Consider the following 27,593-nt stretch of genomic DNA (forward strand, 5'->3'; position numbering starts at 1 on the left):
TGGTGCACAGTGTCGTGACTGTTCACAAACAACTCGCCTATTTAACCAGCATTCACATCAAGAAGCAGAAGTTACACGTGGTTGAACTTAATGTAAAATGAAATCACACAATATCGACTCCTTTGTGTCTGCTTTCTTTGTTCAATATTTCTGTGAGATTCATTGATATCATTTAGTTTTACTCTAAATGCCATATAGTCCATTGTGTGACTATAACAAAATGTGTTTATCCATTTTACTATCATGCAGCATTTGGATAGTTCATGGTTTGGGGATGTTAATAATTGTGCTGCTCTAATTCTGCTTGGTCATAAGTTTTGTTGAACATATATATGCTTTTCTGTTGGATATATCCCTAGAATGTAATTGCTTGCTTATAAGATATGCATAGTTGTAGTCTTAGTCAATTTTGCTGCTTCTACCCATTTGCACACCACATAGTGTATGACAGTTGTTTCCTCTCTAATACCAAGTATTGCTTGCCTGTTAAATTTTAACCTTTCTGTGGGTGTGCAGTGGTGTAGAATTGTGGTTGTAATTTGCACTTCCTTGGTGATTAATGAAGTAGAGCACATTTTCATATGCTATTGACCCTTTCCTTTTCTGTGAGGTGCCAGTTCAAGTCTTTTGTCCATTTTTCTATTTGCTTGTATGTATTCTTTATATATTTCAAATATGAATTCTTTATGGATATGGCCCTGTTTGCATTTCCTCTCCTCCCCACCCATCCCTGTTACCTCTCTGATGCCACTTCCTACTCTTTTATCCACTGCTCATTCCTTTCAAGCAACTGGTCTTCTTGTTTCTTGAACGTGTCAAGCACAGTCCTACCTCCACATTCTGCACTAACTTCTACTTCTAGGCAGGGACTCCTGCCCCACCTCCTTTAAATTTTGGATGCAATATCCCTTTCTTAGTGAAATCTTCCCTCATAGCCCTATTTGATCTTGCAACATCCCTTTAACACCCTATCCACCACCTCCATACTTTGCTTCCTTTATTGAGAAAAACTTTGTATTATGGCGTATTAGCCAAAGAGGCGCTGATGCAAAATACCAGAAGTCTGTTGGCTTCTATAAAGGGTATTTATTTGCAATAGGAGCTTACAGATACCAGGCCATAAAGCTTAAGTTACTTCCCTCACCAAAGTCTATTTCCACGTGTTGAAGCAAGATGGCTGCTGACGTCTGCCAGGGTTCAGGTTTCCTGGGTTCCTCTCTTCCCAGGTCTTGCTTCTCTCTGGGCTTAGCTCCTGTTTTCTCTACAGATCAGCTGTAGACTATGAGGCTCTCTAGGCTTTGCCTCTCTCCACAAGGTCAGCTGTAGACTATCAGGAGAATGGCTCTGTGTCTCTTCCTGGGGTTTCTGCCATGTCTAAGGAGCCATCTCTATTCCTCTGTGTTCTTTTGGTTCAGGTCCTCTATCCCCAGTGCTTGGTTCTATTTCTTCTGTGTGCTTACTCCAAGACAGCTCAAGACTCCAGCATCAAACTCCAAATCAAGACTCCAACATCAAAATCTCCAACTCTGTCCTTTGCCATGTCTTTTATCTGTGAGTCCCCACCACCGACACCATATTGATGTGGCCCAATCAAAGCCCAAATCATAATTTAATCATCATGTCCAGGCACAGACAAGTTTACAAACATATATATTTTTGGAATTCATAATTATATCAAACTGCTACATATGAAAACTTTCAAACATACACAAAATATAAAAGGACAATATAAAGAGCCTTCCGACATTTCTATCATCTACATCAATAATTTTCAAAATTTTTGCTATTTTATCTTATTTTAGCCATATATACATCAGGCTGTATCTTTAAATGATGTCTCCTTTTTCCTGAAATACAGCCTCTGTGTCATCAAATCTAAGAAAATTAACAGTGCTATATAATACCAGTTCATATTCATATGTTAGTTGCCTCACAGATACCTTTTTACAGTTGATATATTTGAATAGAGGTCTAAACAATGTACACATGTTGCTTTACATTTTTTCCACTATTCAAAATATGAAACATATTTTACTCATTTGCTTATCATATGTCTGTCTCTTCCATTAGAATATCAACACCATGTGAGCAAGGATTTTTGTCTGTTTGTTCTTAGCTGTATCTCTAGCACCCATACCAGTTTCTAAAATACACTGGGTACTCAAAAAATGTTTATTGAAAGAATGAAGTTGGCAGCATGAATATAACAAGTCAAGGAATATGCTATCAACATGGTCAAACATGTTACTTTTCACCTCTAAAACTTTCAGCAGCTTTTCTGAGCCTGAACTTTTCTATCTGTAAAGTGGAACTAATAACATCAACTTGGAAGGGTTGTTGTGAGAATTAGACCAAATATGTGTATAGTGCCTGGCACCTAAACCTTCAATGTCATTAATATATTTTTCATTGTAACTGCTCTTGTAAGACATATCCATAAAGCATAGAGAGATAAAATTAAGCATCTCTTTTTTATTTTTGTTTATATATCATAAAATTCACCATTTTATTCACTTTTAAGTGTGCAATTCAGTGGCATTACTTCTTTTACTTGGCAAAATGTTTTTGAGATTCCTCCATATTATAGCATTTATCAAAACTTCATGATATTTATGGCCAAATAATAATCCATTGTATGAATATACACATTTTGTTTATCCATTCATCTATTGACAGACACTTGGATTGTTTCCACCTCTTGGTTATTGTGAACAATGCTGCTATAAACCTTGATGTGTGAGTATCTGTGTCCTACTTTCAATTCTTTGGGATCTATACCTAGAAGTGAGAACAGTGAAACAGACACCTGCATGCCTATGTTCATAGTGACATTAATCACAATTGCCAAAAGATGGATACAACCCAGGTGTCTATCAACTGATGAAAGGATTAACAAGATGTGGTATATACACATTATGGAAAATTATTCATCTGTAAGAAGAAATGAAGTTGTGAAGCATAGGATAACATGGATGAAGCTGGAGGAGTTTATATATGTGAAGCAAGCCAGGCACAAAAACACATATATTGAATGACTTCACTATTATGAAGTAAATATATTGAGCAAACTCATGGCATTAATAGCTTTTGCATTTTTTAATTTTTTGATACCCCAATTTATTTTTACCTTAATTTTTCTAAATTGATATGTATTCTATATCTAACCTTTAAACCCCTCACTATATTCCATTTTACTATTAATGGAACTGGGCTTCATTTTTTAAGAAGTTTTGGATCACAGAGAGGTTCAATAATGGCAGGAGAGGAATACTGGGGTGGGATGTTACTGACAGGGCATACATGGTTGGCAGTGAGTTCTACAGGGCATATATCCAGGGTACATAAATATGTTTGGATATTTTCATAGTGGTTACAATTAAAAACAACAACTGAGGGAATGCTGAGTTCCTAGCCAGGGGAGCTCTATCACAGTTCCTAAAGGAACAGAAACAAGCCCCCAAGTGCAATGGCAAAGACCAAAAAAGAAGGAAGGTCCAACAATGAGCCCTTGATACTAATGACTATGCTTGTAAACCTGTGCAGCTGAAATAAGAACAAGGCCTAGAGCTGCAGGGTACCTAAGAGTTACCTTCTGAGAGCCTCTGTGTTGCTCAAATGTGGCCAGTCTCGAAGCCAAATTCAGCATGTAAATGCGTTGCCTTCCTGGCAGCATGGGACAAGACTCCTGGGGATGAGCCTCCCTGGCACCGAGGGATTACTACCAAGTACCAGCTGATGATGTAACTAGAAAATGACCTTGAATAAAAGGGTCAACTCAGACCAGCAGAATATCTCAGTCTACCTATAATATCAGGAATTAAAAATGCTTTTTGACCTGAATAAAAGGGGAAATGGAAAGGACAAATGAGTTTATATGCCTATGAGTCTCCAAAAAGAGCCAGGAGGTTATCAGAGGGTTGCCCTTATGCACACATCAGCAGAGTCCCAGAGACAGATAAAGTAGATATAACCCCAGGTATTGGTTCTTCTGAGGGCTACAGAGACCCATAGTTTCTATGGTCCGGCAGATGAAGTTCAGTGCCATATCAGTTTGCCCTACTTTGGAGTTTGTGTTTCTGCATGATGGAGCTGGACTCAGATGTGATCTTTGTCCACAAGCCTCTCATATTACTTTTAACAGATCTGTAGTTGGTGCCGGGGTTTAGTGTATACCCAAGAGACCTGAATCTCTGGACTGACCATGTGATAGCCAGGCCCTGAGCCTCAACAGACTTGCAACTCCTACACTCTGGTTTATTGGACTTACCCCACTCAGCTAACATGGAGGTGAAGAAGGTCAACCACCACACCAGAAAGCCAAGAGTGCCTACAACTGAAAGCAGGAAAATTGCATCCAGCATCCATGGAGAATCTAAGCCCCCTCTTGATATAGATGTGGAGTGGACACAACCATTCTAGGGTCCACAGGATGGCGCAAAAGAGTATGGTTTAGAGTGGACTTACTGATATTCTATTCATGAACTATTGTGATTAGTAATCGAAGAAAATGTGGCATTGGTGTGGAGAAAGTGGCCATGGTGGCTGCTGGGGGTAGGGAGTGGGAGGAAGAGATGTGATGTGGGGGCATTTTTGTGGGTTGGAGTTGTCCTGGGTAGTGCTGCAGGGACAGTTACCAGACATTGTATGTCCTCCCATGGCCCACTGGGTGGACTGTGGGAGAGTGTGGGCTATGGTGTGGACCATTGACCATGAGGTGCAACGGTGCTCAGAGATGTATTCACCAAGTGCAATGAATGTCTCATGATGATGGAGGAGGTTGTTTTTATGGGGGGAGGAGTGGTGTGAGGGGGGTGAGGGGTATATGGGTACCTCATATATATATATATATATTTAAATTTATTTATTTATTTCTCTCCCCTTCCCTCCCCCCCCACCCCGGTTGTCTGTTCTCTGTGTCTATTTTGCTGCATCTTCTTTGTCCGCTTCTGTTGTTGTCAGCAGTACGAGAATCTGTGTTTTCCTTTGGTTGCATCATCTTGTGTCAGCTCTATGTGTGTGCGGTGCCATTTTCTGGGCAGGCTGCACTTTCTTTTGTGCTGGGCGGCTCTCCTTACAAGGTGCACTCCTTGCACGTGGGGCTCCTCTACGTGGGGGACATCCCCACGTGGCACGGCACTCTTTGCGCGCATCAGCAGTGTGCATGGGCCAGCTCCACACGGGTCAAGGAGGCCCGGGGTTTGAACCACGGACTTCCCATGTGGTAGACGGATGCCCTAACCACTGGGCCAAGTCCACTGCCTCATATTTTTTTAATGTAACATTAAAAAAATAAAGACCAAAAAAAAAATAGCTAGAATATAAGTCACCAGAGAAAAGAATGTGGTTAGAGAATGGAAAGCTGAGGTTTAATCTGTGCAGAACTGGTAAAAAGTTGTTTATAAATCTTTGGCAATGAACAGAAACAGTGAGAACACATCATAGCATTTGTAATTAGTAGTGCTAACACATGGGTATGATAGTGGGGTTTTTTTTTAGAGTAATGAAAATGATGTAATATGAATGAAGTGATGAATGCACAACTCAGTGATTATAACTTTAGATAAATTTTATGGTTTATGAAGAAAAAATAACAGGGTATGTTGGGGGGAAAATATACCAAATATAAGATATGGACTGTGGTTAGTAGTAATACTTTGAGGATGCTTTTATGTAATTTGTACACATTTCACAACAATGCAAGGTATTTGGGGGGGGGGCGGGGTGATGTAGAGGAGCCCTGAATGCTATTATGCATGTTTTTTGAAAGTTTACAATTTTTACTATACATTTAGTGCTTATGTATATTCATGTATAAATACATACTTCAATAATTTGTTTTTGAAATATTTTTTAAAAGGCCTGAAAATCAGCAAGATGGCAACAGAGTAAGGAGCTCCTAGAGTCAGCTTGAGCTACAGGGCCGTTAGTAATCACCCAGAACTATCTAAAGCATCTGTTTGGGGACTACAAGGGACCAGAAGAGCATCCTGCAACATCCCTGAAAAGAATGGAAGGAGAAGACTGCCCATCTGCAGAGAAGATTCTTAAACAGAGGACTCCATGCCGTGGAGGTCAGTGCCTATCCTCCACTGATGGCAAAAGCCACCTCAGGAACTATCCTGTGGCTGGAATTGGAAACTCCACTTCCCAAAAATAGAGAAGGAAAAGACAGCTGGACACAACTTCCACTACTAATTAGTAAATTCGGTGAGCTAAAGTATAATATTAAGAATAGCTAAAGTTTGAACCTGTCCAAGTCAGACAGAGGTCAGTGGCTGCCATTTAAACTCTGCCTCCAGCATGAGGGGAAGCAGAGTTAATTGAAAATCACAGTGCTGGTAGGGACAACCTTCTTTCCACTCAGACCATATTGTAGCTCTCACCTGAGCCCCAGCCCCACCTCCAGCAGGGAGGAAGCTGGGGATACCTGTGCCAGCCTTTCCAGAAAAATGCAGACCACACCACAGAGGCTGGTGGTCATCCTACTCTTGTGGTACAAACTGCCTCAGGAGCTGTTCTGTGGCTGGACTTGGAAGTTCCATTTCCCAAAAACAGGGGAGGAGGAGATGGTTGGTCACTGACTTCAGCTACTGATTAGTAAATTTGGAAGGCTAAAGTATGACCCTTAGAACAGCTAAAGATTGAACCTATCCAAGTTGGAAAGAGTCTAGTAGCTGTCATTTTGACTCTGCCACCAACATGAGGGAAAGCCAGGCTGACTGAAAATCACAGTGATAGCAGGAACCAGTTTCTTTCCACCCAGATTGGACTGCAGACCTAGCCTAGGCTTCAGCCCCACCTCTAGCAGGGAGGAAGCTGATGGGCCCTGTACCAAGCCCTCCCAGTAACAGCAGGTACACTTGGCCAGCACAGATTAAATAGTCCGAAGTCTACTGGGGCAATTGTGGTAATTTTGGACGCACATGGCATAGATTGCTGGTCATACCTGCAACTCAACTCCCACCCCAGGCAGGGGAAGAGACATGAAGCTTCATCATTCACTCTGGGCAACTACAGTCTAGGACTGCATGACTTGGATTATTACACAAGGCTGTGGCTCTTTCCCTACCCCCGGCAAGGAGAAAGTTGGAAGAAGCTTCATTGGTCCCTGGGGCAATGTAGGCAGCTTGAGCCCCCACAGCTTATTTCACCAACTACATCCTTGGCTCCTACTATACAACCAGCAAGGAATAAAGGGCAAGAAAGCCCTATACTAAAGAGAGAAAGTGCACCTGGAATAAAAACATCTAGTAAGCCAGATGACAAGAAACCAACAAAAAATTACAATCCATACTAAGAGACAGGAAGATATGGCCCAGTTAAAGAAACAAGATAAGCCTCCAGAAGACATAAAGGAGTTGAGACATCTAATTATAGATGTTCATACAAATCTTAATAAATTCGATGAGGTGGCTAAAGAGATTAAGGATATTAAGAAGACATTGAATGAGCACAAAGAATTTGAAAGCATACATAGAAAAATAACAGATCTTATGAGAATGAAAGGTGCAATCAATGATATTAAAAATACTCTGGAATCATATAAAAGCAGATTTGAGGAGGCAGAAGAAATGATTAGTGAACTTGCTGATATGGCCTCTGAAAGTGAACATACAAAAGAACAGATGAAGAATAGAAAAAATTGAACAAAATCTCAGGGAACTAAATGACAGCAAGAGAAATGCAAACATATGTTTTATAAGTGTCCCAGAAGGAGAAGAGAAGGGAAAATGAGCAGAAGGCATGTTTGAAGAAAGAATGGTAGAAAATTTACCAACCCTATTGAAGGACATAGATATCCATGTCCAAAAAGCACAACATAACTTCCATGTGAAAAAAATCCAAATAGACCAACTCCGAGACACATACTAATAAGAATGTCAAATGCCAAAGGCAAAGAGAATTCTGAGAGCAGCAAGAGAGAAGCAATGCATATCATGTAAGGGATACCCAATAAGATTAAGTGCTGATTTCTCATCAGAAACCATGGAGGCATGGTTTGTGGTATGATATATTTAAGATACTACAAGAGAAAAACTTCCAGCCAAGAATCTTATATCCAGTAAGATTATCTTTCAAAAATGAGGGTGAGTTTAGAATATTCATAGATAAACAGAAACTAAGGGAGCTTGTAATCAAGAGACTGGCTTCACAGGAAATACTAAAGGGTGTGCTACAGTTTGAAAAGAAAAGACAGGAAATAGAGGCTTGGAAGAGAGTCTAGAAATGAAGATTATATCAATGAAAGTAATGAAAGTATCAAAAGAGTGGTGAAAATAAAATGTGGCAGATAAACCCAAAGGTCTAAATGGGTGAAATAACTATCTTTACAGTAATAACATTGAATGTTAGTGGATTAAATTCCCCAAACAAAGACACAGACTGGTAGAATGGATAGGAAAATATGAGACACCTATATACTGTAGGCAAGAGACTCATCTTAGAGCCAAGGTACTGTAGCAGTTTGATATTATTGATGAATTCCAGAAAGAAATATTTGATTATGTTTGTAAACTGATCTTTTCTTCTGGGCATATGAGATTATACTGAATTGAGAGGTTTACTTGATTAAGTAATTGTGTCAGTAGGACTTTGACTCCCCACCCCTTGGTGGGTAGAGACTCACAGATAAAAGGCATGGAAAAGGACGGAGTTAAGGGTTTTCTGATGTTGGAATTTTGATGTTAGAGTTTGATGCTGAAGTCTTAAGCTGGAGCCCCCAGGAAAGAGACAGAGCCATTCACCTGATAGTCTACAGCTGACCTTGTAGAGAAAGGCAAAGCCTAGAGAGCCTCATAGTCTATAGCTGACCTTGTGGAGGAAACAGAGGAGTTGAGCCCAGAGGAACCCAGAAAGCCTGAACCCTCACAGACGTCAGCAGCCATCTTACTCCAAATAGACTTTGGTGAGGGAAGTAACTTATGCTTTATGGCATAAGTTATGTAACTTATGCTTTATGGTCACTGTAAGCTTCTACCCCAAATAAATACCCTTTATAATGCCCAGCAGATTTCTGGGTATTTTGCATCAGCACCCTGTTGGCCGGCTAATAGAAAGTGAAAGGCTGGAAAAAGATATTCCATGCATGCAGTAACAAAACAAACAAACAAACAAACAAAAACTAGAGTAGCTATACTTAGCTATACTTAGATGAAAGAGACTTTTATTTAAAAGACAGTAGTAATGTGCAATCTGAGAAGGAAGTCAGGAAAAAAATCCATTTATAGTAGTGACTAAAAGAATCAAATATTTAGGAATAAACTTAATCTACAATATAAATCACTTGTATTCAGAAAACTAAAATGCATTATTAAAAGAAATTTTAGAAAGACCTAAATAAATGGAAGAACATTCCATGCTCACATATTAGAAGACTAAATATCATTAGGATGCAAATTCTACCCAGATTGATATACAGACTCAATACAATCCTGATAAAAATTCCACCAGCAGTTTTTAAATAAATAGAAAACACAAGTATCAAATTTATTTGGAAGGGTAAGGAGTCCTGAATAAACAGAACCATCTTAATAAGGAAAAATAAAGTTGGAGAACTCTCACTTCCAGAATTTGAATCATATTACCTAGCTACAGTGGTAAGAACAGCATGGTACTGGCACAAAGACAAACAAATAGGCCAATGGAACTGAACTGATGGTTCAGAAACAGATTCTCACATCTAGGGTCAAGTGATTCTTGACTAGCCTGTCAAGTCCACTAAACTCGGGCAGAACAGTCCATTCAACAAATGGTGCTGAGAGGACTGAATATCCATAGCCAAAAAAAGGAAAGAGGATCCCAACTGCACACCTTATTCAAAAATTAACTCAAAATGGATAAAAAACCTAAATATAAAAGCAAGAACATAAAGCTTCTAGAAGAAAACATAGGAAAACATCTTTAAGACCTGATGGTAGATTGTGGATTCTTAAAGGAGGTAGGAGGAGGACTGAGAGGGACTGATGTTTAATGTATGTAGATGTTGTAATTAACTTTACTGTAAAAGTGTGGAAATGTATAAAGTTGATAATAACACATTGTAGTAAGTAACAGCTGGTTTATAAATGTGAATGTGGCTGAAAATGGTAGTTTAGGGATGTAAATGTCAATTGAAAATAAGCTAGAGAATAATCTAGGAACTGAATAACACTAAAACCAGAGGCAAATGAAAATTGTGGTTAGTGGTACAGATGCAAGAGTGTCCTTTGTGAGCTGGAGCAGATGTACATCACTTGGAACTTGGCAGGAATGTGGAGAAGCATGGGCAAAAATACAACTGGAGTCACCTATGGACTGTGGTTAACAGTAATAATGTAATATTCATGCACCTATGCCAAAGATGTACTGTGTTGATAGTGGGAGTGTCAGAAAAAGTGTGTCAAATATACACTATGGACCTGGTAATAGTCTGAAGATATTATCTCATAATCTGTAACAAATGTTCCACAATGGTGTGATGTGTTGATAGAAGGGTGTTGTATGGGAATTCTGCACATGTGCCTGACTGTTTTGTAAGTTTACAACTTCTGTCATAAAAATATATTTTAAAAAATAGTAATAGGGTGGGTCGGGGAAATGTAAGATAAGGATTATAGTTAGCAGTAAGGTATTGATGATATTCATTCATAATTTGTAACAAATATCTCACAACAATGCAAGGTGTTGGTGGTCCCTGCATGATGTCATGAATGTTAGCTTTGTAAGTTCACAACTTATACTAACACTTATTGTTTATACAATTTCATGTATAAATGATATAATAATAATAATAGGGTGGGTTGGGGGAAAATATAACAAATGTAAGATACTTTGATTAGTAGTAATATTTTGAGGATGCTCTTTAATCATTACTTAAAAATGTTTCACAATTTACCAGTCATATTCAAGTAGGTTCCAGCTCCTATAAGAGTCCTGTGTGATGTTATTTATGTTTGTTTTGCAAGTTCACAACTATTACTATACATTTAATATTTTTCATATGTTTACATATGAGTGACATACTTCAATAAATTTTTAAAAAGTAAAAAAATGAAAAAAAAACATCATGCCTATTGTCACTGCTGCTTTCTTAAGAATTTAATATTACCATTTTTTTTTTTAAGAAGAAAGAACAATAGTCTCTTTCTTCTGTCCAGAAAACACAGGTCAAAGCTTCTGAGTCCACTCAAGTTCAGGCTGCCATTTGTATTTGAGAGCAATTAATGGAGTTCAATGTATCAATCAATTTATCTAATTAAATATGTTGATATCACCTCTGTGTCCAGTTTCAGTATCACCCGGCCATCAGGAATCAAGTCATATGGTCAAGATTTATGAAACATCTGCAAATTACTTTTCTCTATTCAAAGATATTATAAGAGATATTGAATGATTGAGGCTAAGAAGAAACATATACTGTATCCATAAAATGAAATAAAGATAGCATATGATGAGAAGAACAAATAAAAAAGGAAAATCAGTTTCTTCATTGTGTCTTTCTATTCTCCCTCTCCATCTCAAATCAGAATACTGTCTCACACATCCTTTAATTACTCTCCCTCATACCTTTACTTCTTGCCTTGGTACAAATTATAAAGACTAATGTTTAACCAAATCTGCCCCCAAAATTCAGGAGCTTGAAGGAAAAGATCATTGAGAGAAATCCTTCTGCCTTTAATATCGGGCTTATACACATTTTATTACTGTTTTCAGTTTTTCTGCCTCGGATTAAAAGGGATATGATGCTCCACTGGAATTCATAGTAATGGCAAATTGTTTTCCCTTTGAATAAAATGAGAATATTTCAATTTAGAGAAGAAACCAACATCTAAAAAGGGATAGCACTATCTATTTCTTCAAAGACGTTCCTAAAATTTTACAAGGCTTAAAATTGCTTGTTGTTCATCAAATTATACATATATATATATATATATATATATATATATATATATATATTGCTGTGATAGGATGCATTGTTTATTCAAACTGGGCAACAGAGAAGACTCTAAAAACTTAAACTGAACATTCACATACAGTATTTGTGTGAAATTTGGAGGATGGTATTGTAAAATTTGTTCAATGGAGAAAATGTCTAGAATTTACCACCTGAGTGTGATTTTGGCCATTTTTAACATCCAGCATACAGCAGCTTCATAGGGCATAGAGGGAACATTATTTGATAAATTGAATATATTTTAACAGTTCTTTGAAAATTCTAAAGAAAATTGATCCAATTTTCTAATGCCTTATTGGAAGTTGCACATAAAATTGCTGAAGAATGAAAAAAAGAAAGCCTCATAGCTCTGTTTCAATTACCACAAAGAAGATCAAGCTTTCTATTCAGGAAGAAGAGACTAATGATCATGAAACATTATAGCTGGAAGAATAATGTTCTTCCAGAGAGGATCCTCAGAGAGGATCTTTACAACCTCTTAATTTTACAGATAAAAAACTCAGGGCCGGGGAAGTGACTTATCATGGTTGTCTTCATTCTTAGCTTTCTATGAGATGTCTTAGATATCCAAATCTTCTAAGATTTGTGTTGTAGATTTGCATAATTTGGATGTAAACCTCAAAGGTAATTAAAGGTAAGAAACAGTGTACACTTCTGCTTGGTATCCCCAACTGGGAATTTAACAATTATCGAAGTAGATTCCTGCTCCTATGGCCACAGATGAGATAGACTCAATATGATAATATCACTTCCCTCTCTACTCTCAGCTTTGAGAAGGAAATACAATGTGATTTCTCTACTTTTAATATCTCCATGTCATGGGCTGCCATAATCAGCAGAAGTAGGCAAATAAAGTGGATATCTGATTTCTCTTTGTTTCTCTGAAGACAATTAATGTAGAAATCCCTGTTTGTTCGAGTAAAATGTCAGAGAAAAAATCACAATGCTAACTGTTATTTTTACAAGGACTTCTCTTTGGCATCATATGATAGCTATGCTGAAACAAGGTGCAGAGAGGGAGATTGGCTCAGTGTGGTAACCCACATATTAGGATATATATATCTGAGGTGAAATTGCCAACGGACAGAGAGGGGACAGAATCAGATAAGCACTGTTCTGCTTCCATCTTCTCCAGTAAGGAAATCGCCTCCAAACTTAAAGCATACCAAAACCAAATCTAATCCTGACATATTTGTACAGAGGAAGAAAGAATATAGTTTCTCTAAATAGAGCAAATTATATTGCTGAATATTGAGCAATTTTGTAGGTTTGAACAAGAACCATTTTTGGTCATCTTGATGCAATCAGTAAGAATGGAAGAAATTTGAAGACTGAAGATAGAAAAAAAACCTTGGCCCAAATTTAAAAAACATGAAGTCTTGAAATTGTGGGTTGCTAAACTTGACTCTAATCCCTGATAAGATTCTGTAACGAGTCCATCACTGGTTATTTAAAGTTCTAACCCTGATTCACTAAGAAGAAATCCTAAAGTAAATTTTTTTGCTTTTTGCTTTCTGTTTGCTGCTGGTTAGTTGTGAATTATAATTAGAAAAATATCCCATAGAGTAAACCAGGATTCTGCTGATACACCTGACGAGTTTCTCGTGATAGTCTCGAGAACATGGAAATGCTTTGGAGAGTACATTTAGATGGGCTATTTACTAATTGAGAAAAGTCATCCAAAACTTTCTAGCAATCCAGAAAGAAGAAAAAATAAATCTAAACTCCATATCTTGATCTACAATGTTCTGCATGAGACAATCTCTGCCTATTTATCCTTGTTAAAAAGCTCTCTGGGAGCAAATGTAGATCAAGTGGTTGAGCTCCTACTTCTCATGTACAAGGTCCCAGGTTTGATCCTCAGTGACTCCTAAAAACAAACAAACAAAAAGCCCAGATCTCATTGGGAAGTGGATGTAGCTCAGTGGTTGATCACCTGCTCTCCATGTACAAGGTCCTGGATTCAATCCTTGGGACTTCCAAATAAATAAATAAATAAGTTTAAAAAGAAAAGCTTTCTCTGTTACTAAGCTCTTGTCATGCTGGTGACTTTTTTATTCTTAACCAGGCCAAACATTTCTACCTGCTTGCATTTGCTGTTCCCTTCTGTCTGGCATGTTTTCTTCCCAGCTCTTTGAATAGCTGAATCCTTCTGAAATTATAGGCATTAGTTTAATATCACCTATTTAGGACTAAATTAGATGACCCTATCATTCTCTTTCACATCATTCTGTTTATTCCCTACCATGCTGTTTATTTTACATCTACCTTACTGAAATATCAGCTTCATAAAGGCTGCAACCTTGTTTGTTTATTCACCATGTTTCCCCAAGGTCTGTCATGAAGCCTGGCATGTACTAGAAGTTCATGAGCATTTGAATGACTGGATGGATGAACTACAGTCCTAAGGTGTGATACCCTAGTCTTCATTTGGTCTTTTAGAATATAATATTTTTTATCAAAATCTTGTATGAAGACATAGAAAGTCTGATTTTTATTGTTTTTCTCATTGCATAATACTAGGTAAATACTCCACTGTGTGATAAAATCAGAATTCATAAAGGCCTTGAGGGAGTGAATGGTCAAATATAAACCAACAAAATGAAATATAACAAAGATTCATGGAAAATTCTGTACTTAACATCAAAGGAATTATTTTGCGTCATCACAGGATTGGGAGACTTGACTTGTCATCATATTTTGTGAAACAAATCTTGAGTTTGAGCTTATCACAGTATCATTATGAGTTAACCTTGTGATATGAATATTAAAAAGCCTCAGAGTCTTCAAATCAGAAGATGGTACCTCCAGACGAAATCTATATATTTTGTTAAATTCTAGATATTAACAGTTTCAGAACAACGGAAAACTAAAGGTGATTGAGAGGAAGAGAACAATTATCACATAAGGCATGGAAAAATACTCTCATTAAAAAAAAGAATCAGAAATTTTTACCATTAGCCTCAATAAGAAGGAAGGATTCTCCAATAGTTTAGAGCCATCCCAAAATGCATTAGATTATATTGCCTGGAACAGTGAATTCCTTGTCAGTGTAGATTTCCACTTCATGATTAGCAATTGGGAAATGGTAGAGGGAATTCCCACACAATACAAATTTAGGCTACAATTAATAACCGGGCTTCTCTAGGCTCTGATTTCACTACTGTAGAGTATTTGCATAAATATTTGCATTTACCTGGTTTACGATTTACTATATATGCAGAAGTTAGTTGAAAGGTATACACCCTTTGTCAATTTGAAAAGCACAGAAGAATTATGATGCTAACTATTTTATTATAAGTTGCCAGCCCATGGGGATGCCAAGAAGAGTTCAGTGACTTAACCTAGAACTGAATATTAATTAGTAAACTAGTAAAATCCATACAATCAATGGGATTAGCCTTTTTGAAATAAACCAGGAAATCATATCTAAATTTCTATCTCAAGATAGATATCTATCTCAAGATATTACTGGTCTCAAGAAAGACCAGTAATAGAAGGAAAGCAGATTTTGAAGGTGTTTATAATTTTGAAAGTGGGGACATAATTGTACCCAGTTTGGAGAAAAATGGTTCGTACCAAAGGAGGTGACAGCTTCAAGAATAGATCAGCAAGTCCAGGAGCCTGACATCAACCTTATCTTCCAATCCTCTAGTTAAGCCTTCGGTAGAGAAGGATGATTTGGCAGGTTCAAAGCAGGCTGAGGGGAATATTCTTCAGAGCTATGCTCTTCACAGCTCTCACTAAGGAACTCCAATTAAGTCTGCTGCTCAGATGTTTGCTACATTGTACTCCTCTTCATGATGAGAAGGAAAAATCATTCTAAATGTGCGTTATGGTTTATATACTTTAGTAATTTTGATTAGCATGAGTCAAACTTTCCAAGTTTACTAAACTCAGGTACAACAAAACAGTTAATATTACCAGGGGTAGCTACTTAGTAGAAAGTCATATGACCTTCATTTAACCACGCTCTTACTCCTCTAAAAGCTACATCATTTCATATGGACTGTATGTTTAAATACGAGCTATCTGTGGCAGAATGAACATAGAAAGATGTTTTCTATATGAATATAAATAACAACCACTAAACACAAGGATCATTAAGAAATCTAAAGATTAGAAAGTAATTCATGGTGGATGTGTGGGAGTGCTGTATATTATATATATACATTGCTGTGGTCTAGGACTCCTGTGAAGAAAAGCTGAATAATTGGGGGGGGGGGGGGGGAAAAAAAAAAAAAAAAAAAAAAAAAGAAAAAAATAGGATGTGGAATTTTTTCAAGTCAACATTCTTTATCTAAGTTCTTTATCTAACTTTATCCAAGTTCTTTATCTATCCTTTAAACTCATCGCTATATGCCATTCCCTAGTAAGGGACCATGACATTATATTGGGCTTCAAATTTCGGGGAGTTCTGGATCACAGAGTGTTTCAACAATGGCAATGGAGGGATACTGGTATGGGATACCAATGACAGATGATATATGACTGACAGGGAGCTGTACAGAACATATGTCCAGGGTGCATGGTAATGTTTGGATATACTCATAGTGGCAACAATTAAAAACCACAGTAGGGGGGGTACTGGGTTCCTGGCCAGTGGTGCTCTGTCGTGGTCCCTAGGGGAGCAGCGACAGTCTCCCAGGTACAGTGGTGGGGACCGGGAGGGAGTGAGGGTTCAACAGTGAGCCCCTGATACTAATGACTATGCTTGTGAGCTGATAAACCCAAAATAATAACAAGGCCTAGAGCAACTTTGTGCCTGGGAATTTCCTTCTGTCAGCCTTCATGTTACTCAAATGTGGCCAGTCTCGAAGCCAAACTCAGCATGTAAATGCAATGCCTTCCCCCCAGCGTGGGACATGACACCCGGGGATGAGCCTCCCTGGCAACGAGGGACCACTATCAACTACCAACTGATGATGCAACTGGAAAATGACCTTATACGGAAGGTTCAATGCGGATCAGCAGAATATCCATGTCTACATAAAATACCATGACTTTAAAATGCTGTTTGACCTAAAGTAAGGGGGAAATGGAAAGGAGAAATGAGTTTATATGGCTACGAGTTTCTAAAAAAGAGTCTGGAGGCTGGCAGAAGGTTTGCCCTCATGCACAACTGAGCAGAGTCAGAGAGACAGATAAAGTAGATACAACCCCCAGATATTGGTTCCTTTGAGGGCTAAAGAGACCCATGGGAGTTATGGTCATGGCCGATGGGGTTAACTACCAGGGCAGATGGCCCTTCTTTGGAAATGGTGTTTATGTGTGATGAATCTGGACTCAGATGGGATCTCCCTTCATAAGACTTTCATGCTAATGTGCTGGAGGTGCAGTTAATGTTGGGGTTTAAGATATATTTAGGGGATTTGAATCTCTGGACTGACAATGTGATAGCCAGATCCTGAGCCTCAACAGACTCCAGCACCTACAATCTGATTTATTGGACTTACCACACTCAGCTAAGATGGAGGTGAAGAAGGACAACCACCACACCATGGAGCCTAGAGTGATTACAACTGAAAATGGGAGGATTGCATCCAGCATCCAGGTGGAATCTGAGCCTCCTCTTGACATAAAGGTGCAATGGACACAACCAATCCAGTGTCCACATAGAAGAGGTGGCATTGGATTGGGAAAAGTGGACATAATGGACAAAGGGTATGGGGAAAGGCAGGAAGAGAGGAGAGGTGGAGGCGTCTTCGGGACATGGAGCTGCCCTGGATGGTGCTTCAGAGGTAATCACCGGACATTGTAAATCCTCACAGGGCCTACATGATGGAATAGAGGAGAGTATGGGCCATGATGTGAACCAATGTATATGAGGTGCAGAGGTGCCCAAAGATGTACTTACCAAATCCAATGGATGTGTCATGATGATGGGAACGAGTGTTGTTGGGGGGGGGGGAGAGGGGGGGTGGGGGGGTGGGGTTGAATGGGACCTCACATATATATTTTTAATGTAATATTATTACAAAGTCAATAAAAAATAAAAAAATTAAAAAAAAAATAAAATAAAAAAAAAAAAAAAAAGAAAGAAAGTAATTCAAAGTATTTTAGAGCACTTGACTATATGATCTGGAAAAATGTACAAAGACAGATGAAAAGGATAATTTTTTAACAACTGGTTATTTTGAACCATAGAAGAAAAATAAGCAACAAAGAATGACTTTTTCACAGTAAAGTGACTGAGAATGGACAAGAATGTTACTATAATATGAAGTTAAGCATTTGGAGGAAGACTATGGAATGAGCTGTAGACGTAAAATGAATCTACGCTCACAGGGGCCTCAAGCTGGAGAGGACTTCAGATGTAATCTCCCAAATGACATTCCAGCAGAGGCTGCTGAATCAGGTTCACACATATAACCAGAAGGATGACAATGAAGCATTATTCACCCATGCACACTTTTGGAAATACAAAAGCTCCGGTTTGCCTTTTACTTCTGAAAAAGTGGACAGAGAAACTATTCTGAGTACAGTTTGGGTTAAGTCTGTGAAAGGCATCAACTGCACAATAGAATGTTCAAATATCAACTGGGGAGCTATTCTCTCCTCTGTTCCAAGGGGCTCCTTTCCCATTCCGTCCAGATACTATATGACCTAGGATATCCGTGGGCCACAAGAAAAGAAACTGCTCTTGTCTCCTTGCATTTCTTTATGCTTAATTTGCGTTTGGAAGTGACTTTGTGGCATCATAGCAGAGAGTTTATAAATGATACATGAAATGAAATCTCCTTGCTCAATGCACAAAGAGAATATCATCATGGATTGCTATGTGATCCTTGCGACTGTGCATTCAGCTCACAAAGAGCTGTGAAAACCCATACTCAGAGCTCCCAACCTACTATTGCCTAAAAAAAAAAATCATTTGCTTATAATCTACCCTAACACATTATCTATGTTGGTCCCTCTCCTTCCTTAGACAGTCTTTCTAAGACGTTTGACCATGACCTTGTGGGAGCAAATTATATTCATATGTGCAATAGCAGTCTTGATGATTTTGTAAAATACGGAAGCATTTTCACTTTTTTTTTCCTTTCAATAAAAGTTTTTGAAATTACATGGGAGAAGAATGAGACAGAAGGGAGAGAGAGCAAAGTAAGGCCACTTGGCTTTGTGGTTAGTGTATTTGGTGGGTAGATTAAAGTTCTTTCTTGCCTAATGACTTCAGGCCAAGCAGCCAGCCACTTGCCCAGGCTTAATTAAACTTGCAGCCTAGCTGTGAGGAAAGGGGTATGAGCTTGTCATCCGAAGACGGAAAAAGAACTCATGGAAAGCTTGTGATTAATGTCAGATACTCCAGCAAATCAATGCTGGAGGCAAAGATTAGGAACCTTTACTCCAATTCTCTCCCAGCCTCTGGATTTAACCTCTGGATGATACAGCATCTGACCAATGAGGATCAATGATACTTCCCCTTTACATGTGTATGCCTCCAGAAGACAACAAGTACACAGATTGGTTTTTTACATTTTGGGGACAAATAAAAACATTTTATATGTGGCAAATCAAGTAAGTATCTGGAAATACCTAGAAGCAGGAATTTGTATCATGAAAAAAACCTGTGAACGCTATTATAGAAGCTGTCTGAAGCAGTACTATAAAAACAGAAAAAGAATAAAAAATGGCCCAGATAGTCCATTCAAATCAAAATATACGAGCCTACCTTTTATCCCCAACATTGATTTATTTTAAAAAGTCATTTGAAAAATATCTGGAACCTAATTGTTTAAGTAAACAACAGTAGCCATTGGCTTCTCAAGAAAGAAAAATATCCAATTATTCAGTGGTTACTCCACTTTGTCAATTCCCAATACCTCTTTTTAGTAGTCTTGAATATTGCCTGGCTATCCCAAACAGCTAAAGCTAAGAGTCAATGAAGTCGTAAGAAATTGTTTTCCATGGCTCATAAAAGTAATGCAACCTACTGTGTGGGAAAAAAAAAAAAATTCCCAGATAGAACTAATGAGAAAGCTAAGCTGGGAAGCCAGTTTACAGAAACCATATTCACCTGTTTCTAGAAAAAACAAAAAATGAAACACCTACTGAGAAGTCATCAGAATACCTCACAACCCTGCCAAAAAAACTGGGCAACCTTCCTTTATCTGTGAAGGATGCTTACAGCAGCAGCAGCAGCAGCATGGCTTGGTAATTGTTTCAAAGACAATGAGCTGCAGTCACAGTGCTCCAGGTCTCCGTCTAGGCTGCTTATCTCAAGATTCATGGAGTTCATAAAGAGGTTAGGAATTCTGTTCAGTGGCTCTGCATGCCACAGCTTGACATGGCGCTAGATTGTCATTAACCCACAGAAATAACTAAACTCATGTGTTGGATTCTGCCTTCTCCATTTAAGGAGATCATCTAGCATGTACCAGATGTTTAAAGCAGGGAGATCATGGATGGACTCAAGAAAGCTTAGCTTTGAGGTTTAAAAAAAAAAAAAATTGGAAGCTCTGGGATACCTGAGGAAACATATGTTTGTTCTCTCTTTGAAATGAATCATTTTTGACAAATGAAGGGTTTATGGCAGTTGCGTAAACTGTGCACACATGTTTGGAGTTAAAATATTCTCCTCCCTCATTTCATTCAATTCATAGTAGGCTAAAGAGCTTAAAATTCTTATTTTAGGCATTCTATAATTGGGTGGTATTGTTTTTTTAATATAGTATGGGATCTGAGATCAAGAATTCTTCCTTAGCCTGAGGGATCATTTTGCTCTAAATGCTAAAATGCCTTTATTCATTTTCCTTAAGTAAATTGCAATGGTATTTTAACATCTAAAACTGCCATCCATGAATTTGAATTTTTGCATCATTAAATGGGCAATAAGCTAGTGCTGGTTGATGAAAATATGAGTTGGAAGGTAACAGTACCATATGGAATGATGATCACATAACAAACCAGAAACCCAAAACTGAATGAGACTGTCTGCTTAGAAACACAAAATAAGGTTCTAGCACCCTTTTGAAAATGCTGCACTCACAAATGGTAAAGAATACTACCTTTAAACTTGGTAATAGCACATCAGTTCACTAAGTCTTATAATGTCCCCAAATTGTTCCCTAGAATATAGGCAATTCTCAATAACTCCAAAGAAAACTGAAAGGAAAAAAAAAAGTTTAACCCTTTCTTTTTTTTTTTTAAAGATTTTATTTTTTATTTATTTCTCTCCCCTTCCTCGCACAACCCCCACGTTGTCTGCTCTCTGTGTCCATTTTGCTGCATGTTCTTCTTTGTCCGCTTCTGTTGTTGTCAGCGGTTCGGGAATCCATGTTTCTTTTTGTTGTCATCTTGTGTGTCAGCTCTCCATGTGTGCGTCACCATTCCTGGGCAGGCTGCACTTTCTTTCGCGCTGGGCGGCTCTCCTTATGGAGTGCACTCCTTGCACATGGGGCTCCCCTACGCAGGGACACCCCTGCGTGGCAGGGCACTCCTTGCACACATCAGCACTATGAGTGGGCCAGCTCCACACGGGTTAAGGAGGCCCGGGGTTGAACCGTGGACCTCCCATGTAGTAGACGGGCGCCCTGACCACTGCACCAAGTCTGCTTCCCAACCCTTTCTTTTTGATACAAGTTTAGGCTATACTTTTTGACTCACTCTATGATAATATTTTTTAAGTTGAAAGCTCTAGACTTCTGGTCATACCTATGGCTGGAATTTATAAAATCAGATTATTTTACTAATATCCATAGGTTTCACTGAACCACAAGTCATAGAACGATGATATAAAAAGTAATAACTTTGTATCCTACTTGGTACATTTCTCCTCAGAGACTGATACTTTATGATTTGATGAACGATTACTCAATGATTAAGGCTTGAATTCTGACAACAACAAAAAAATAATTGGATATACTTCAATATTACATATGCAATAATATCAAGCAACATGTAAAAGGAGTTGCAATGATCTAGGTTGTTCCCTGTGTCTAAACTACCCTGGGGTAATATTGGTTGTAGGAACTTTTGAAGACACATTAATGATTTTGGTCACCAAAATGCCCGAATAATACACTCATATAAAGATGGCCTGGGAGAGTTATTAAAACAATGGATTTTAAAGTATAAAATCTAGCTTAATCTTCATGAAAAGGTCCTGGGACAGATTTCACTATTCCCATGTCATGTAAGAAACTTTAAGGTATTTGTCTTAGATGATACAGTTAAAAAAGAATCTAAGTCTAGAAGAATAATAGCAAAACTTCTGTAGCTTTTACTATGTATCAAGAACTGCTTGTGTAATTTGATGAGAGGGGAAACTGAGGCCCACAGTCACATGATTAACGATGGGCAGTCTAGCTCCAGAGGCTGTGTTCTCAACCACCACTTCCTAACACCTGTGCTGTCACCAGGTTTTCTGAATGAGTAAAAGAAATATTAGAGATGAGATGTGGAGGCGCCTTTGGGACTTGGAGTTGCCCTAGATGGTGCTTCAGGGGCAATCACCGGACATTGTAAATCCTCCCAGGGACCACTGGATGGAATGTGAGAGAGTATGGGCCATGATGTGGACCATTGACCATGAGGTGCAGAGATGCCCAGAGATGTACTTACCAATGCAACGGATGTGTCATAATGAAGGGAGCGAGTGTTGCTGGGGGGGGAGTGGTGGGGTGGGGGTGGTGGGGTTGAATGGGACCTCATATAATTTTTTTTAATGTAATATTTTTACAAAATCAATAAAAAATTAAAAAAAAAAGAAATATTGGGACCTTTTGAGATTCTGGCTTATTGTTTCATAGTGCTAATAGTCATGGAGTGGTGATAGTTAAAAAAGACAAGTCTGAATTCCCAAACATTTTGCAAGTAAAAATAATTAAAAAATAAATAAATTTAAAATTAAATAAATAAAATAAATTTTAAAACGTTAAACTTCTCCTTTCTATGTAACTATCTTGACTGCATCTTTGGCAAATAATTAACATTCTTGCTTCAAGTCACCTCACATATTTCAGGAATAGTAATATCTTGATCTCCAATTGTGAAGCACTATGATATTCCATTACCATATTATAAGAAGGTTGGTCAAACCTGGAGGAAGAGGGAACCAGATATGGCTCAAGCAGTTTGGTGCCTGCCAACCACATAGTAGGTCCTAGGTTTGGTTCCTGGTGGCTCCTTAGGAAGATAAGCAAGACAGCAAGCTGATGTGACTGGCACAGCAAGTTGATGCAACAAGATGATGCAATGAGGACACACAATAAGGAAACACAGTAAGAGACACAAAAAGCAGGGAGTGAATGTGATTCAAACTATTGACCTCTCTCCCACATAGGAGGCCCCTGGTTCAGTTCCCAGTCCTTCCTTAAAAAAAAGAAAAGAAAAAAGAAGCATGAGCAGACACAGAGAGCAGACAGTGAGTACAAACAATGGAGAGCAGGGGATTAAATTAATTAAATTAATCTTTTAAAAAAATGGAGGAAGAAAAGAAAATGGTCAAAAAATTGATTTGATTAAAATGTCCTACATCTGCTTCCAGTGATTCTGCTTATTAGGGTGAGAAGAATTTGGAAAAGCAGTACATACATAACAATGAGAAAGGAGTAAATTATTAGCTATTTTATAGTTGTTCCATTAATTCAAAAAAATTAATATTTTATGCACAACTTTGGCTCATATTCACATCCCGGATTTTCTTCCAAACATTATCAGATGAACTCAAAAGGAGTTGTGCATATTCTTCAGCATTATCTTTAGAAATGATGATTTGTAGTTGGTTCTGTACAGAAAAGAGAACAAGTACTTAGGTGCTGAAGGTATAAAATTTGTATTTGTATGTGATTATTAATTATTATCATTATTTTTTAGGAGGTACCAGGAAATGAACCCAGGATCTGATACATGGGAAACAGGCACTCAACCACTTGAGCTACATCCTCTCCCCATTAATTGTTTATTGAGAGTGAGAGGTGAACCAAGTGTATTAAACATGATCCTTGCCTTGAAAACTGAAATCCCAAATTCAACATGGCAACAAGTCACATGGGATAGTCTACAAAATGTGTTCAGAGGAAAGCAAAATTTTAAAAGGCCATAACTAACGAACTTTCTATATTATACAGAGGATGCTCATAATACGATTTATAAAAATGGTTTTGTTGTACTATTATTTCATTGAAAAACAAAGTGGATTTAAATAAAATCCCAATGGACAACCTCTGAACATATGGTAGAAGGCCTGAGTGAGTCTTCTTACTTGGCATTCTCATCTATAGAAAATGCTGAATTGCTTCAATATGGATGCCATGGAAAAGGAAAGGAATAGCAGACACAATGCACTCGTTGCCATTTTGAGCCTTACTGAGCAAGAACTACAAAGCATGTGCTTGGAAAAGAATGAGCCTTCTCAAAAAATAAAAATAAGAGAAGAATGGAAAAATTTAGGCAAAGCAGGGCAGAGTTCTAAACAGTAAAATCTGAGAACTGCTAAATTTAAGCCCAGCAGTCCTCTGCCATGTATGTGATTGTTCACAAGGGGAATGGACTTTTCAACTCAACTGTTTTCTCAACTCAATAGTTTGTACTTCAATCTGAACACTATAATTCCCACCAGGGCTCTTATGGGAAAGGCTTTCTAAGCATTAAACTAAAAGTGGGCTGTTCAGAAAGTGAGTTAGATTTGAGAGAGTAAAGTGATTTTTGGAGGTAAGAAAAACAGTTACTTCCATGAAGTTGTCCTTGTGCCTAGCACAGCCCTCATACACAGCAGATACACATAGATTGTATTTCTCTCTCTTCTAAAAACCCTTCCTGTTTTAATGGTGGACATGGTAGAAAAGAGTTTTATAGACAGTATAGGCTGTACTATTTCCTAGCTCTCTTCGGGAAACTCACTTTACTTCTCAGAGCTTCTGTTTCTCATCTGGGAAATGAGGATAATCCTCTATGAAGTTCCTGAGAGGATTAAATGAGAAATACCTGGTATGTAATAGACACTGAGTAAATGTTATTTCCATTCTCTTCCTCCCCCATCACCATGTTTCAATAAAGATTAAATAAAACTAGATATGGAAAGTACTTTGTAAAGTAGAAACTACCGTACAATTTTATTATCCTAGAATCATCCACAACTGGGGTATGCCATGAAAAGCCCCAAAGAGCCCTTGTGGTTAGAAGATCCCTTGAGACACCTAGAGCCTGGGAAGAGAACTTGGGATGAGTTGGAGTTGGGATCCAAACAGTGGGATGTGGGAAGTGTGGGGTGTTATTCTGGAATCCAGAACCCTTGCCCTAATTCAGTGAAACAGAATTCTCTTTAGAGCCCTAAGAAAATCACATCAAAGGTCAGAGAGGCTTGCCTCTTGTGTGTTTCTCAGGAACTTGGGCTGAGCCCCTGCACAAAGGAAGCTTTAGACTTGAAAGAAGCAAAATCACATCCTGTTGGAAAGAAAGCAACAGAAAGAGAAAGGGCAAAACCAGTCATTGGCTATAATACTGGCCGCTTCATTGAAGAGGAGGCAGATTTAGCAGTTGCCATAAGAGGGCCCAACTGGGATCAGCATCCACAATCGCTGAGCATCGTTAATCCTGAGTTCAAAAGAAAACCGGGATCTAGCCCCCAGAGAGATCAGATGTGGTCCTAAAAGCACTGGCTGGGTTGAGAGGGGCCCCATAGTGCATGAAGATGGGGGCTGATGAATTCTATTCTCCTGGAACTTTAGCCCAACTCAAGTAAACGTCTGTAGTCTGCAAGACATGAAAGAAAATTTTATTAAGATTCTATTCCCATTTAAGAAAAAGGTGGGAAACGGACTTGGCCCAGTGGTTAGGGCGTCCGTCTACCACATGGGAGGTCCGCGGTTCAAACCCTGGGCCTCCTTGACCCGTGTGGAGCTGGCCCATGCGCAGTGCTGATGTGCACAAGGAGTGCCCTGCCACGCAGGGGTGTCCCCCGGGTAGGGGAGCCCCACGCGCAAGGAGTGCACCCATAGGGAGAGCCGCCCAGCGCGAAAGAAAGTGCAGCCTGCCCAGGAATGGCACCGCCCACACTTCCCCGGCTGCTGACAACAAAAGCCAAAAGTGGACAAAAGAAACAAGATGCATGCAGCAAATAGACACAGAGAACAGACAACTGGGGGGGGGGGGGGGGGATTAAATAAATAGTAAATAAATAAATCTTTAAAAAAAAGAAAAAGGCAAGACTAGTTTGTGGTGTGAGAGAGAATGGAGATGAAAAAAGAAAACTCAGTATTCTGAGCAAGTACTTCCTAAGCCAAAGGAGGCAGTGATCAGGAACCCTGTCCTTGGTTTTCCCTGTATGAGTACTTTAGAGCAGAAGGAGGGACAGAGGAAGGGTCACTATGTGGTCAATCGCACCCTTGCTTAGTCTTCTCAGCTAATTTATCTTGGCCAAACATGCCATCAAATGACAAAGCCATCAAACGCATTGCTAGCTAGATACCCCAGAGCTCGTTTCACTGGAATCTCTTTCTAAATTAAAAAAATAATAATTTTTTTTTCTCAGTTGGTATTCAAAACATAAAGATGAAGCCCAATGCAGGAAGACTGGAGCCAATTTAATAATCTAGGCCTTTGTTGCTCACCCAATGTAGTCTCTATTGAGAGATGTCAAGAACAAAAGGGAATCCAGAGGGACAAAGAATGGGGCTGCCTTAACAGGGATGAAGAATTAGTGGGATGGATGAAGAATTGGTGGGAGGCATTAAGGTTTAAAGTTACTTAGTAAATAATTTGGCTTATAGTGAAATTCATCTGATTTATCTCACTGTCTGGGATTCCTCCTGCTGGGGAGGCAAACTTGACCTTGAAGACCAAATGGGCAAAGTAAGTTCAGGTAAGGAAAAGATGGAATATGTGGCTTAGGCTATACATCCTCTAAGCCATAGAAGAGAATGGGAAGAGAAAAAAATATATGGTTTTTGAAACTCGAATACAAAGTTTAGCCCTTTTTACTGAAGCAGAACTGACAGAGTTTTGAAACTCAAACCCTAAGTAGAAAGACAGCTTTCCTGGACCCGACATGTGCAATTATTTTTCTAGAACCTACTATGGTAGAAAGTGACTGCATAAGAATGCTGGGATTTGGGGTCCTGCCTGTGAATAATCCTTGAAAAAGCAGCAAATAATACCAAGGAACTGAATTTAGAAAATTTGAAGAGGAAAGGTAAGAAGAGGGCTTACAATCAATTAGATATCAAACATTTACCTTGGAAAAGGGGTCAATGGACAGATCGGGATTACAAGAAAGCAAACAGGGAGGAGAGAAAATTCAGAAATGAAAGAAAAGAGGTGAATTTGATTTTGAATTTGCAGAAAGGAGAGACACTGCCTTACATTCACAAGTACTTGCAAATTCCAAGGCAGAGCTGCAGAAAAAAGTGGCTTCTCCTCCCCACCCAACCCTAAGGCGACGCGGGCTGGGCTCTCTGTGTTTCCTTGGCAGAAAACTGAACCGTGGCCCAGCTTTAGCACACACAGTGGCCGCGGGAAATAAACAACAAACCTATTTTTCACATTGACGGCTCCAACTCCCCAAGGGTTGGCAATGCCTCCGTGCATTAGAGAGTGAAGACCCAGCCTAAGTAAATGCTGAACTAATAGCTGAGGACTGCAACTGGAGCCACTGTGAAGTTTGTGACAAGCAGTAATGAAAATGTCAGATGCCACATGGATGAGGAACTTGGTGCATAGG

The sequence above is a fragment of the Dasypus novemcinctus genome, chromosome 16, assembly GCF_030445035.2.
Source record: "Dasypus novemcinctus isolate mDasNov1 chromosome 16, mDasNov1.1.hap2, whole genome shotgun sequence".
NCBI lineage: Eukaryota > Metazoa > Chordata > Mammalia > Cingulata > Dasypodidae > Dasypus > Dasypus novemcinctus.